Below are 13783 nucleotides of genomic sequence, written 5' to 3'. Positions count from 1 at the left end.
TGAGTGCCTGGGGAGGTTCATGGAGTGAAATGCTGCAAGAGGATGTGAAGAACCCTATAGCTGGAGGTTAGGCACTCTCATGCTAGCTCACCCTCGTCCCCTAGCAATATGTTAAAAAGAAAAAGAAAAAAGATGTAGCTGCATCTTCTTTCCAGCTAAGATGGTGTTTAGTGTTGTCTGCCTCAGGTAAGCAATAGTTGGTTCTGTTTCTCCTCTAAGACATCTGTGTCTCCCCAGACATGGGGTTACTTAGTGGTCCTGCAATCTCAGTTCTTCAATGGATTTAGAGGAGATAAAAATTTGCAGTTTTTGAAGCAACACTTTCTCTTTACATCTCTGAACTGAAAAATCTTAGTTTGATTTTAATCATTATCTGTGCCATTTTCTTGTATTTATTTCCCACTACTATGTTTCTCAGAATCCCACTGTGCATAAGCATCAACTGAGAAGCATTTTAATGATACATATTTCTGTATCCCATCTCTAGAAAGTGTGATTCAGCAGTCTGAGGTAGACAAAAGGAGTTTGCATGTTAAAAAGCTCCCCAGGGGGTCCCTATGCTTAAAAGGACTTTGAAAGGCAGTGTCCTCTCAAAGGTAAGCGTCCCTCCTGGATGATGGCTTTCTCATTTTTGTATCTCCCATTGTTTCTATGTCTATGCCTTATATATGTTAACCTCTAAAAAAATAGCAAAGTATGCATTAGATTTGACTTGTTGAATAGGATCATTAGTGGGAAGGAACATCTCTTGAAATATCCTATTTTTCCCTCATTTTTATGAAACCTATCCATAATTCAAGGTTCAGCTGAGGTTCCAGGTCTTCCCACCATGTTCTCAGAGTACATAGCATTAGAGGACTTTTGGGGTAATGACTCAAGAAACCCGATTTTAGCTTTTAATTTTGTCAGAAACTAATTGTATAATTTGGTTACGACACAATCATTTCTGCAATTAATTTTGGCTTTGGTTAACAAAATATAAAAATGGAATGGACTTAGATCATAAATATAAGTAATCATGAAAATCACTTGGGGAAGTGTTTATTTTTACTCGTAATACGAGTGTATTATATACATGCACATATACATAATACATATATATGTATATACACACATGTATACACACTCACACATATATACAATATCTATATTGTATATATTTCATATATAACATATATATTAATTACAGAGTCCAGTGCCTCCATCCCTGGAGATGCTGAATGAGTGATTTTGAGGTATTTTATTTTTAAACTCTCTAGATGACTCTAATGAAATATGACTCAGTCATATTTGGAATCCACTGGATTAAATGCTTTCTAAATTCTCAAGTCCAAGCATTTGTCTCCTTCTATTGAACTCTCTGATGGCCATGTACCTATCACCACCAAGTGGTGACTAAAAAAATAATTAAAATAGATTTAAATTTCATTTACGTTATCATCCCTAGTATATTGCAATATTCTTCATGATAAAAACCATGTGTTACCTTTTAATCTTGAGTAAAGTTCCTAGCACAAAAGCAACTTAGTAAGTTTTTGTTGATGGATGGAATGAAAGTTGCCAGAAGTTGGAAGTCAGGACAAAAAGGGACTTTGGAGGTGGGTGGGAAGATATAGCTGGCTTGGTCTTAGCTGTGTGAATAGAGTATCTTGGCAAAGGGGTGTTAAATAGATGGGTAAGTGACAAAGGGGAACTGGCAGAAAAGGGGGCAGTAGTCAAGCTAACTAAGCAGTTGATGAGCATCTTAGTTGGGAGTTTCCAAAACATGGAGGAGGAAACAACCCATGTGTGTATGTGAGGGAGCTGTATGTGAGAAGAAGGGAGAGCTAATGAGGGGAGGCAGCTACATTTCTAAGGGCTAATGATAGTTTTCAGACAGAGAGAACAGATAGGTGTAGCAAAAGGACTCCAGAAAGCTTTAATTTCTGGAGTTCAAAAGAAGCTGAGTTTTTACATGGAGGGCAGTTGCCCTGGAGAGCAGCTGGGTTCTGCAGCCATCTTTGTAAAAATGAGAAATGAACTTTGTTGTGTAAAGTCAATAAAATTTGGGGATCAATAGCATAGTCCAAGCCTATTCTATCCTCACTAATTAAAAAAAACCAAAACTCCAAAGGATTTATGTGGGATGTTATTTGATAATCCTGATGCATCTGTCAATTTGAGTTTATATAAAATATAACCCTGATATCTAAATGGATTTACCTGTTGAATGGATTTGTGTAATACCTTGAACTGCTAAAAAACAAAAACAAAAATTTTTTTCTCAAAATTAAAAAGTCAAGTTTTAAAATTAGACTTAATGATTAGATATGAGAAGTAAGTGTTATTCTTTTCTTCAGGGGAGGCCATGCTTACTATCAAGTAAGAAGGTGGGATATTGATTTACTTCACTGATTTTGGTTAACTTCCAGGAAGGAAATGTATCCCATAAGATATTTTAAAATAATGTTTGTGACCTACCCCTGAGGTCTCACTGCAAAAACTAGAGTGAGCAAAATTTGGTGATTTTTGAATAGTTCTGTTCAGAAATTATTGTAGTATCTATGTTTTTTGCAAAAAAGAGTAAGTATTTGGTTTGTATGTCAAAAAAGAAGTAAGTCCCTTTTGAACAGTGTACTGTATTGTATATTTACACCCTAGAGATGACTGATCCTCTGAAAAGAAATCAGTCATCAAAGAAAACAGCAACAGAATTAGAAAGTTCAAATCCAAGAGGTAGAATGTTGCCATATTACAAAGCCAAATGTAACAGAATATTTGAGGAAAGGCAAACCTTGACAACCATCAATTGATAACATTAGTGACTTAAGTAAGTGCAGGAACAAATATGTGGGACCCTTAATAGACAGAAGTAGGTGTCTCAGCATGGAAAATAATGAAACCCAGAGAGGAGACCTTGTTCTGGAGCAGACCACTCCTTCAGCTTCCTTGTTCCAAGTTTATCATAAGTTATATGTGAGATAAATAGGTTGTTAGGACTTCCTTTGTATCCTTTCTATTTCATTGTATTTTAACATGTACCTAGGTAGTATTACCAAGTATGAAGTTATTTTATCTCAGTAAATAATTTTGTCATCTTCACAAAGTTAGGAACAAACACAACCTTCCATGTACCATTAAATGCTGATAATGTAACTGGAAATAACACGCTCATGGTCAAAGTTGTGGTGCTGAAGTCAGTACTGTACAATTGACATTGCTGGGCTGTTGTTTGGCTAGGCAGTTTCAGAAGAAATGTCAATCATGTGTTCTCTCCTGACCTAGTTCAAACCCAGGTGCAGAACTCAAGATAAGTTGATTGGTTTTGCCTAAAATCTTTAACTGAGCCAAGAAAAGTTATATGAAGCTTATTCATGGTAGTGTTTGGACCCATGTGTCAGTTGAATCTCTGAGCTGTCTTGATTTGTGTTTCTTTCTATTCTGTCTCAAAGCCTAGTTTTTCTTTTGATGGTTTGATACACATGTATTGTGAAGTAATTTCCACAATCAAGTTAAATTAACATCTCCATTACCTCATATAGTTATCTTTTTATTTTTCTTTTCTTTTTGGTGAGAACATTTAAGATCTATTCTCTTAACAAACTTCAAGTACACAACACAGTATTATTAATTACAGTCATCATACTGTATATTAGATGCTCAGAATTTGTTCATCTTACGACAGGAAGTTTGTATCCTTTTATGAACCTCAAAACCTATTTTTACAATTTTCCTTTTCTTCTGTTAGCACTTGTGATTCTTCCAATAAATTATATTTTTAAGTTGACCAAATTTACCTTTGATATTTGAACTCTTTGCAAAAGAAATGTAAGTGCTTTTAAGTAAATATGAGTGAAAGCAGATAACTAGATTCAGAATTCTCAGGAGGAGAATAGTTTATCTCAAGTTGTTACTGAGCAAAGCAGGGCTCATTCACATGGCACCTTAGTGTAAGACCCAACAATTAGTGTTGATAAAATTTTGTGGCATGCTGTTCATATAGTATTTCAGGGGAATGGCACCCTGTAAGGCTCAAGGTGGGGTAAGGGGTAAATGGCATCCTTTGGAGATGTGACATGCTCTCATCTCTGATTTTGCTTCTCTTTGCACCTTATCTCTTCTGTACAAGTAGGTTTCCTTCCGAAGGCTGGGAACTATGGCCACAAGAAACTCTAGCTTGTATCCTTCCAACACTGTAACAGAAAGGAGAGAGAATCCTTCTTTCTAGTTCAAGCATAATGCACCCAAGAAGAAACTGACCTGAACTGGGTCATGTATGTGCCTAGTCCTGACCCACCATGGCCTGTAGGATGGGGTCCTCTGATTGCAGCAGCCTGGGTCATGAGCTCACCCTTGCCAATATGCGTGGAGGGGAAGTTTGGGATTGAAAATCTAAAGAAGGAAAATATGAAAGGCATAAACAAATGACTTACGTATTATCTTCTGATGTTTGACATTATTCACCACCCTTCCCCTGGCATTAATATGAAGAGCGTGTTGGGTGATAGCAGTAGTTATATACCTATGTGGTATATATGAAGCCTACATTTTCCTACTGGGAAACAGACTTTTGCTGAATTAAGATGTTTCATGACAGCTGTACTATTTTTCTTGACCATTATCCATTTGGAGCACTCTAATACTGCCATGGATGAGGAATTAGTTTTCCATATACTATTTTCACATGAACATGCTTTTTAACAATCCAGAAAAGAGCTGGTAACTGTCTCTGACAATAGAAGGAAAACAGGTGAAAGTAGGAATTCAATGGACATTCATTTGCTTAGTAAGTCTCCTGAGTGCACTCACAAAAAATAGGAAGTTAGTGTGGCTCTGGGAAGAAAACCTGTGTTTATCAGATGTTCTTGCCAAAGCACATAAACAAATTGTACTGGGACTGTGGAAATGATATGTGAATATGTTTCTGGAAGTTTAAACAGGAGTATTATTCAGTGAGCAAAAGACCTGGACTGGGAATTGATAACCCTGTGAGGGCCACTGGAAAGATTAGAAAAGTATAGATGAATAATATCATATATAAAAACTGAAGGTGAACTGGTAGTCAATTCAAATTTAATATAACAATAAGGAGTGCCTCCTCATCCCCCCCAATTTCTTTATTTATCATTTCTAAGTTTTAAAAGACTATTCTTTTTGTTTTAAAGACTATTCTTTCTAGCCTATATACAACCTTATCAATAGGATTGTAGCCTTTGGTTTTCTTTACACCCACCTTTCTCATTGTTATTATAACTCCCGCCTAGTAGATTCAACAACAACAACAACAATAACAACTGTGGCACAGAGAGTTTAAGTAACTCGACCAAGCTTGCAGAACTGGTTAGGCAGAGCCAAAATATGGACCAAGACAGACTGGTTCCATAGTACAGGTTCTTAATTATTTCACCTTGCCAAGTTTTCACTAAATTCAAGATATATGTTTGAAATCTGGTGCTTGGTCAAGTTGTCCTCTTGCAGGAGAGTTTAGTGTGATCAGATAAGATAATTGTAATCATCCTACTATTAAATACAGCAGCAAGATTATAAATTTTTTGAGCATAGATGTGTTCCAAATATAGGGCTAGGCTGTGTGAATCTGGGCATATTCAGATGCTTCATTTGCAATAAAGGGAACATATTCACTGCTTGACCATCTCAAAAATAATTGTAACAAAACGATGACAGGAAGTGTGATTGAAACCAACACCAGCTTCTCATGATCTTATGTCATCTCATTTTCCTGGTTTTGTCGTGTCTAATTTAGATCATAAACTCTCCAGTCAGAAACTGTCACCTCTTTATACAGAGTTCTAAGACTGGTGTCACTATTTAATAAAAACAGATGAAGCAGCAACAAAGGTTTGAAATTAAATCCACAGACATAAGGTGAAAGTTTTATTGAGTTACAACTTTAGTTCATTATGGCAAAGTTAAGATAAAGGCATGGATTTATTATCTTCATTTTCCTAAGACTAGTGTAATGTAGCAATTAAGAGAATGTGGCCCAGAATCAGATTTCCTGGGTAAGAATTCTGGCTTGGCCTCTTAACAATTATATAGTGTTTTGAACATGTTATATTTTATAGATTAGGAGAAATAATATTTTATATTTTCATACCTCAGAAATTGAGACCATTCATATAATGAATGCTATTTTATAATCACCATTAACTGCACAACAACTGAGAAATAGCTGGTGTTGTCTGATTCCGGGTTCTGGTGTGAGTACATGCACAAGTGCATGCACACACAAACACATACAGAAACACACACCTTCTTGGTCATTGCTGTTCTCAGGTCATCACTTTACTTGAATTATGAGATTAATGTTACTGCACATGCTGAGTTAATTAGCCATTTAAATTGTCTTTAGTAAGATTAAACAATGCATTTGACTTTGAGACAAAAAGTTATTGTATACACAGAAACAGAGCAATGGCACTTGTATTTGATATTTGTGAAGCAAAAATTGGTCATTAAAGAGGAATGATCATCATGTCGAGATTTTCTTTTCTTTTTTTTTTTTTTGTGAATAAACAAGTGCTTTAAGATATCGAAGAAAGGAAGATAGCCACTGGTAGCTGAAACTGCATTCATTTTGTTAATGAGATCAGCAAAAGAATTGCTCATCACACACCAAATCATGCAACTAAAAGCAGGAGAAGTTCCAGATCCCTTTGTATAAAGTTGTCCCTTGGTGTTTTCAGGGGATGGGTTGTGGAAATCCCCGTGGATACGGGGATCTGAGAATAGTCAAGTCCTTATATAAAATGATGTAGAACAATGCATACAGTCAGCCCTTGGCATCCTTGATTCCCAACCACAGATGGAAAACTGTTTTCGGTATCTGCAGATATAGGGGGCTAACTGTATTAAGAAAAAATTACAAAGCAATAAGAGGCTGGTATGATACAAGAGTGATTCCAGAAAATATAAAATAAAAATTAGAAGTGACAAGAAAACATTACATTACATCATAGTTTACTTAACATTTTTTTCTTTTTTACATTTGTATGTTTTAAAAAATTTTATAGTGTGCTGTTAACCTCTTTCAGATGGTGAAATATAGAATCTACTTCATAGGCTGTGTGAGGATGACATGAAATAGCATATGTAAAGGGTGGTCATTGTGTTGGACACATGGAAGTGTGTGATACATATTGGCCATTATTATTATCATCATCAAATTATGAAGGTCTTTCTTTTTTCATGTTAGCTCTCTAATACACTAGTGAGATTAGAAACAATTTGAGTGGGGTACTTCCCATTTGAAAAGAAAATGTGGTTTTGTGATTTCAGGGTCAGCTGGGAAGTTCAATAGGCCATGTTAGGAATCCTGGTAAGCGTTTTGTAAGTCAAAGGGATGAGTTAATTGGAAGACTTTTCATAGCAGCCACTAAGGTGACTTTAGAAATTGCTACCCAGAAAGATGATAAACACAGTTTCAACTGTGTCTCCTTAGCCAAGAAAATTGGCAACATTTCTTTGTACCACTTTGGCATTTTATTCAAAAAGTGTAGTGTTAATTTCAGTGTCCCATGTCCCTAAAAGATATGCACAGCTTTAGAATTTGTTATTTTAGCCGCCATGAGAATTGCAGTACATTTTAAGAACTTTATTAATAAGTTCTCAAGTAAACAAATGTGGGCCTCAGCTCAATGAATTTACGCAATGTTAAAGTACACAGTGAATTCAACCCCTGAATTTTAATTTTCATCTAACTCAAGATGTTGCATTCCTCAAAACATAAAAAAAACAAAAAAACAAAAAACAACTATAAATTCATGGAGTGATGTTAATTGGGCTGTGATATATTCTTTTCAGAATTCATTTCCTGGTTGGAAAATCAACATTTTGAGATACTTTCCCAAAGTCTTTCTAAGTTAATTCTTACTTATGTTAACAAGTTAACTTCTGAAGTCTGAAATATCTCCTTGAATATATTTGACTTTTATTAATCAAGATAACTAAATACAGAAAAACAGATTAAGTACATATCATATACCACTCTTCCCTCACACACAAACATTTTAAAGTTACTATTTGTAAAAAGCATACAGAGATTATGGATATTTGATCTTTACCACTTTTGTTATTTCAAAAGTACAAAGATGCTAACACATGACATCTGAGGTTTCAGGAGTGAAAATCTTTCTTATAACCAGAGGAATTATAAAAATTTTACTACAAAATTTTAGTTCGAAATTCTGGACTTGTTCATTTGGCCAAATTTTTTTATCTTGTTTTTGTATTATAATTTTGATTGGTACACTCTGATTTCTGCTTTGGCTCTGCAAACTAGATATGTTTTTGTAACAGAACCCCTGGGCTGCTCCAATTGAAACAGAACCCACGGGCTGTTTAGTTAGGGGCCCAATTGCCCGCCGCCAGAATTATAACTCTCAATACCAGAGTTCAGTGAAAAGAAAAAGAACTGTTTATTTAACAGTTAGATAGATTTAGATTATTTGCGGATTTCTGCTGTTGAGTCTTACGTTCTTTAAAATACCCACAAACACATAGTTCTGCCTCCCCCTACCAAACCAGGCCAGCCTTAGAAAAGTCGGAAACACCCATTTCCCTACTTCCTAGGCACAGTACAGCTTTACCAGTAGCTGCCAATCACTCAGTTCTGATTGGGGAGGTCCTTTCTGCGCCGTGGTGCCGTCCAGGTTATAATGCAGAACCGTGTATATTCTCAGCCTCTTCGTAAACTGCCTTCTTCCTGCAAACCATTGGATCTACTCTCCTTCTCAAAACCGCATGGCGAGAGCCTCTTAAAGCAGCTTGTAGAGTCTTCTCAAAACAGCATGGAGAAGGCCCTTTCACCAAGCTGCATGGAGGGAGCACGAGAGAGAGCAACCTGGAGAGCCCCCTTCTCCAAACCACATGGAGGGAGAGTACGAGAGCAAGTGAGAGAGTGAGTGAGCTAAAATGTCCACAGCTGCTTATATATCCCTGACTGTGTCCTCTGACGCAGTGGGTGTTGCAACCAGTTCTGACCATTCACAGAACCCTAGGCAGGCTCTGTAGGCTCCTTCACCATCCCAAGGTCCAAGACCCCTCCCATCTTCTTGGGCCTTGGAAGTATTGAGCCATTTTGCATAACAAAAGCACTACCAACTAGCTCCAGGCATGCTTCCTTTTCCCCATCCCCCAGCTGCAAACTCTGGGGTTTGTTTTGGACACCCCTGTTTCTGTAACATTTTGTCTGAATACCATATAACTGTCATGAGGCCACTGATTGCTCTGGTAATCAAGTTACCAGTAATGATACAACACCTCTGGACAAGTAGATGTGCATATGTGCGTTATTGCAAGTTAACTCGGTGTGTTCACTTACCAATATTCTTAATAAAGTCGGGGAGAGAGAAAAATGCCGCTCTGGGACTTCTTTGTCAGCTTAAATCTGTCTCTCAATGTCCATGTAACCAAGTAAGGAATGTCTTTTTAATATAAACTACTCAAGAAGATTCTTCCACTTTCCACTTTTGCCTCATTTCTCCTAAGGGTCAGAGAGATAAAATAGGAATGGATATTATGATTTAGATCTTCAAATTTATACTGAGGGTCTATCTAAATTTAAAAATATATATATATTTTTTTCATTTTCTAATTTCTCTAAATTTTATTTAAGAAAAAAAATGCTTGGTACAAAACTAATGAATGATGATAGAACTTTCTACAAAATGTTGCCTTTCACTATTATCTTTTGGGTTTGAAGTATTTTGACTATTGTTAATTGAATCAAAGAATGGGAGGGAATTTTAAGAAAACAAAAATTCAAGTGTTTTATTGTTTCCTTGATAATCTACTCTATTTTTGGAAATCCCTTTAAGCTCTGGGAAAGTAAAGCAATTACCTTTTAAACCACTGAAGTGCAACCTGAATATAGTTAACACCTTATCTGGCTTCCAGGGTGTAAATTAATTTTGTCTACAGGCCATCAGGAATATTTAATGTTCTTTACTTGTTAATCATTAACATTCCAAAGTTTTGCTAAATATAATGGAAGATGCAATGTAATGAAAATTCTTGAATGTAATTAAGAAGCAGGCATTATTGTTATAATTTTACTGCAACATGCAGTGCAATACACTTTTCCTGGGTTCCCAACTTGATCAATTTATGCATTAATTTCTCTTGAGAAGAGCACTGTAATAATGTAAGGAATCAGTACCCACCCACCCTCTGTCACTTCAAATGTACATGCATTGACAAGAAATATAGGGGCCCCAAAATATTCTCCCACCAGTCCACAGGTCTGTTGGAAAGGAGATAGCAGTAGGCACAGAACAGCACATCAGGGAAGGCGATATAGTCTCAAAGGCTCTGCCACAGGAATGTTCCATCAAGATAATTTCTAGTGGAGTGCTTCAGCAATGCAAGGATTGAATGTTAGAATAAATATATGGCTAGCCCTCTCTACTGAAACTTAAAGTCCTTTTCTTTTCCTTTTTCCCTTCTTGCTCTTTTTCTTGTTCTTTTTTCTCTCTTTCTTCTGTCTCTTTCTACTTTTGGTCTCTTTTTCTATCTCATTCTTCATTTTTCCTTCCTTCCTCTATGCTCTCTTTATGCATTCTCCCTTTGAAGGCATATCTATTTAATCTAGGGCATGTCAATATACCCAGAATCCCAATTCTCTGGCTCTAGCTCTAATCCTTTTAACCTCCAGCCAACTGTTCCCAGCTGCCTGCTGGACACTTGCAGTTATGGTTTAAGTCCTTCAGATTTCAATTATAATCTTATAAACTCATCTTCCCCTCCCTAGTTCTTCAGACCAGCTCTTGATGATCTCTTCCTATTTCAATAAATATTCTTACCAATTTGTCAGCTTCCTTGCCTTTCCTTCCTACATCCAATCAGGCTTCAGTCCTTCTGACTCTACTTTTGTTACATCCTTAGATGTGTCTTTTTATTGTTATTTCTGATACCAAGTAGTAGACATTTACCAATATTCATCTAAATTGGTCTTCTCGCTTCTTTTCTCTGGTTCTTACCAATCTATCCTCCACACTATATCATAATATCCATGCTAACACAAGGCAAGTATGGACATAACAGAGATCCCAAAAATGGACTCACACATACAGGATGGGAGGAAAGTAGGTTTACAGTTGTGAGTGGGTGAAACACAGAGTTTATTCTTATATTCTTATTTATTAATTATTGTATTATTTACCATATGAACAATTGTAAACACACTTTTGCCCCACCCTTTATATAATCCTCTGATTAATGAGAAAAAGAATGCTACAGTGCAGTGGGGAAGGATGGCCTTTTCAATAAATGGTGCTGGCTCAGTTGGATGTTTATATGGGAAAAAATAAAATGTTGACCCCTTTACATATATGTAAAAAGCTAATTTTACATGAGGCATGAGGAATGTGGAAGGTAAAACAACCAAAGGAACACACATACAAAAAATTAAAATGGAAAGTACTAATAAATAAGATTACATTAAAATTGCAAAAAGTAAATGCTTACCATAGTAGAAAATGTTTATAATACATTTATTGACAAAGGAGTAGTATAAAATATATAACAAATTCCTACAAAAGAAAAAGAAAAAAGTAAGTAGACTTGTAGGAACAAAGGCAGTAAACAACGAAGAGGTACTAAATCTTACTAGAGACTAAGGAACTGCAAACTCAAATTTCAAAGAAATACCACTGCACACTCATCAGGATGACTAACATTAGAAAAAAAAAAAAAATCAAACAGTACCAGTGCTGGGAGGGACATGGCCAGAAAAGGAGACTATACAATTGCTTTGAAAAACTGGCAGTTATTAACTAAAGCTGAGTATATACATACCCTCTGACCCAGTAATTCCACCTGTATATAAACACCCAACAGATATGGGTAAACATGTGCATTAAAAGATATGTACAAGAATATTCATAGTAGCACTACTCATGATAGTCCCAAACTGGAAAACTACCTCAGTGTCCATTAATAGTAGAATAACAAATAAATCTTATTTTGTTTTTTGATATGCATTCTACCAATGCTCTTTGAAAACCATTGGCTTCCATAATATGGTTTCTTTGTACTCATTTTGTGCCTCCATGAACTGCTATTCAGTTCTCTTGGGGCAATACAAACACTATACGCAAACAGGATGGCAAGAAACAGTAAACAGGCATATTTTTTAAATCACCTCTGTTTACACAAATTCTCCATTGTGCCTTTGAACTTCACTTAAAAAGAACAGAAACTGAAAGACAAAATTATTCAAAATGTCAACAGCAGAGCAATAAATTAAACATGGGCCTTTCTGAGTGAGGGGTATTCCCATAAAATGAGCTCTTCATGTTAATTACACATCAATTAAAAATTTGTTAAAAGCAAAGTGAACAAATATATATACTTTACTGGCTTATTCACTGTCGATCAAAAGGTAAAAAATTTCTTGGGCTAACATTGAGTTTTAAAAATTTTGCTCTCTAGCTTGCTTCAACAGCATATATACTAAAATAGGAATGATACAGAGATTAGCATGGCACAAGGATGACATGCAAATTTGTGAAACATTCATTATTTATAAGTAAATAAATAAATAAAAATTTTGTCTCAAAATTCATCCCCACTATCATCACATCTCAAAACCTTAGAGTCAGTTTTCACACCTTTCTCAACTCCTCATAGCAGGTTTGGTTGCCTTAATTTCCCATAGAAATACTCTAATCTGACCCCCATGGTGCCTGGGCTCCTACAATAAGCACCTAATCTAATAAATCAGTTGAATGCTATGAACAAAATGAATGCCAACACCAAACAGCCTTAGGTTGAGGGTGTAGGAAGCTTCTGTTGACCCTCCACACTTATTCTCCATACAGTAGTCAGAGGACCATTTAGAAAATGTTAATCACTCCTGCCCAATTCTATAAAGGCTCTCCATTTATGAAGGATAAAATCCAGACTTTAACTTTGAACCGTGAGGTCCTGCCCATTTATCTCTCTTTCCTTATCTCTCACTTCTGCTCAATCACTTCACTCCAGGCCTCCCCGACCCTCTTAGGACTAGCTCATGGTTTTTGAATTTGCTAATTTCTCCATCTAGAATGCACTTCTTTGCATAGCTATTCCTTTCTTGTTAGGATTCACATCAAGAGTCAACTCACTGGAGAAACCTTTGCTGACCACAAAATACAAAGTAGCTCTCTCCCACCAATTCTGATCATAGCATCAAATGTTTTCTCCTCCCAGCACTTACTGTGTCCTGCAATGATTTGGTTGATTTATTTGTCTACTAATTTAATGTCTGGGTCTTCTCCCTAGAATGTAAGTTCCAAGCTCTCTTGTTCATGGTTGTATCCCCAGGGCCAAACACATCTGGCACATAATTCATGCTTAAAAATACTACAGCTCATCACTCACTTTTGGAGGGATGATTAAAGGCTCTCATTCTCCTGGTTGTTTTTGGCTTTATTATGTATTTATTTTTCCCATTGATACTCCTCCTCCAGTTAGCAGAATTTCATTTGGGTGAGAAGATATTAAGGGGCATATGGGACAAGAAACTAGGGCCCAGGGCTCGGCTGGATGATGGGAAAATGGAGGGGAGATATGCACATTCTGGAGAGAAAATGTTCTTCTGGGAAAGAGAAAAAAACATGTTTAAAGGGAGTACTGAAGCCTTCTGTTTTCTGAGGTGCCACCTAATCATCTCTCCCTTCTTTACAGAAAACTGTCAGTAAAGTCTCCATGACTCATGAAACATTTATAGGTTTTGGGGGAGGAGAGGACTATTCCACCATGTGCTGATTGGGCTTTATATACAAGGCAAGCATAGGCAGCC

The 13783-nt window shown here is 36.3% G+C and overlaps 1 pseudogene; it reads left to right on the top strand.

The window, feature by feature from the left end:
• The first annotated feature begins 12433 nt into the window (after window positions 1-12433).
• LOC150021953 (U6 spliceosomal RNA) lies at window positions 12434-12527 on the top strand (annotated as a pseudogene).
• Window positions 12528-13783: the final 1256 nt, after the last annotated feature.

Source organism: Furipterus horrens, unplaced genomic scaffold (genome assembly GCF_987537825.1).
Source record: "Furipterus horrens unplaced genomic scaffold, mFurHor1.1.pri manual_scaffold_1, whole genome shotgun sequence".
In the NCBI taxonomy this organism is placed as follows: Eukaryota; Metazoa; Chordata; class Mammalia; order Chiroptera; family Furipteridae; genus Furipterus; species Furipterus horrens.
Note: the sequence above shows the minus strand (reverse complement) of the source record. Positions and strands in the feature narration are given on the sequence as shown.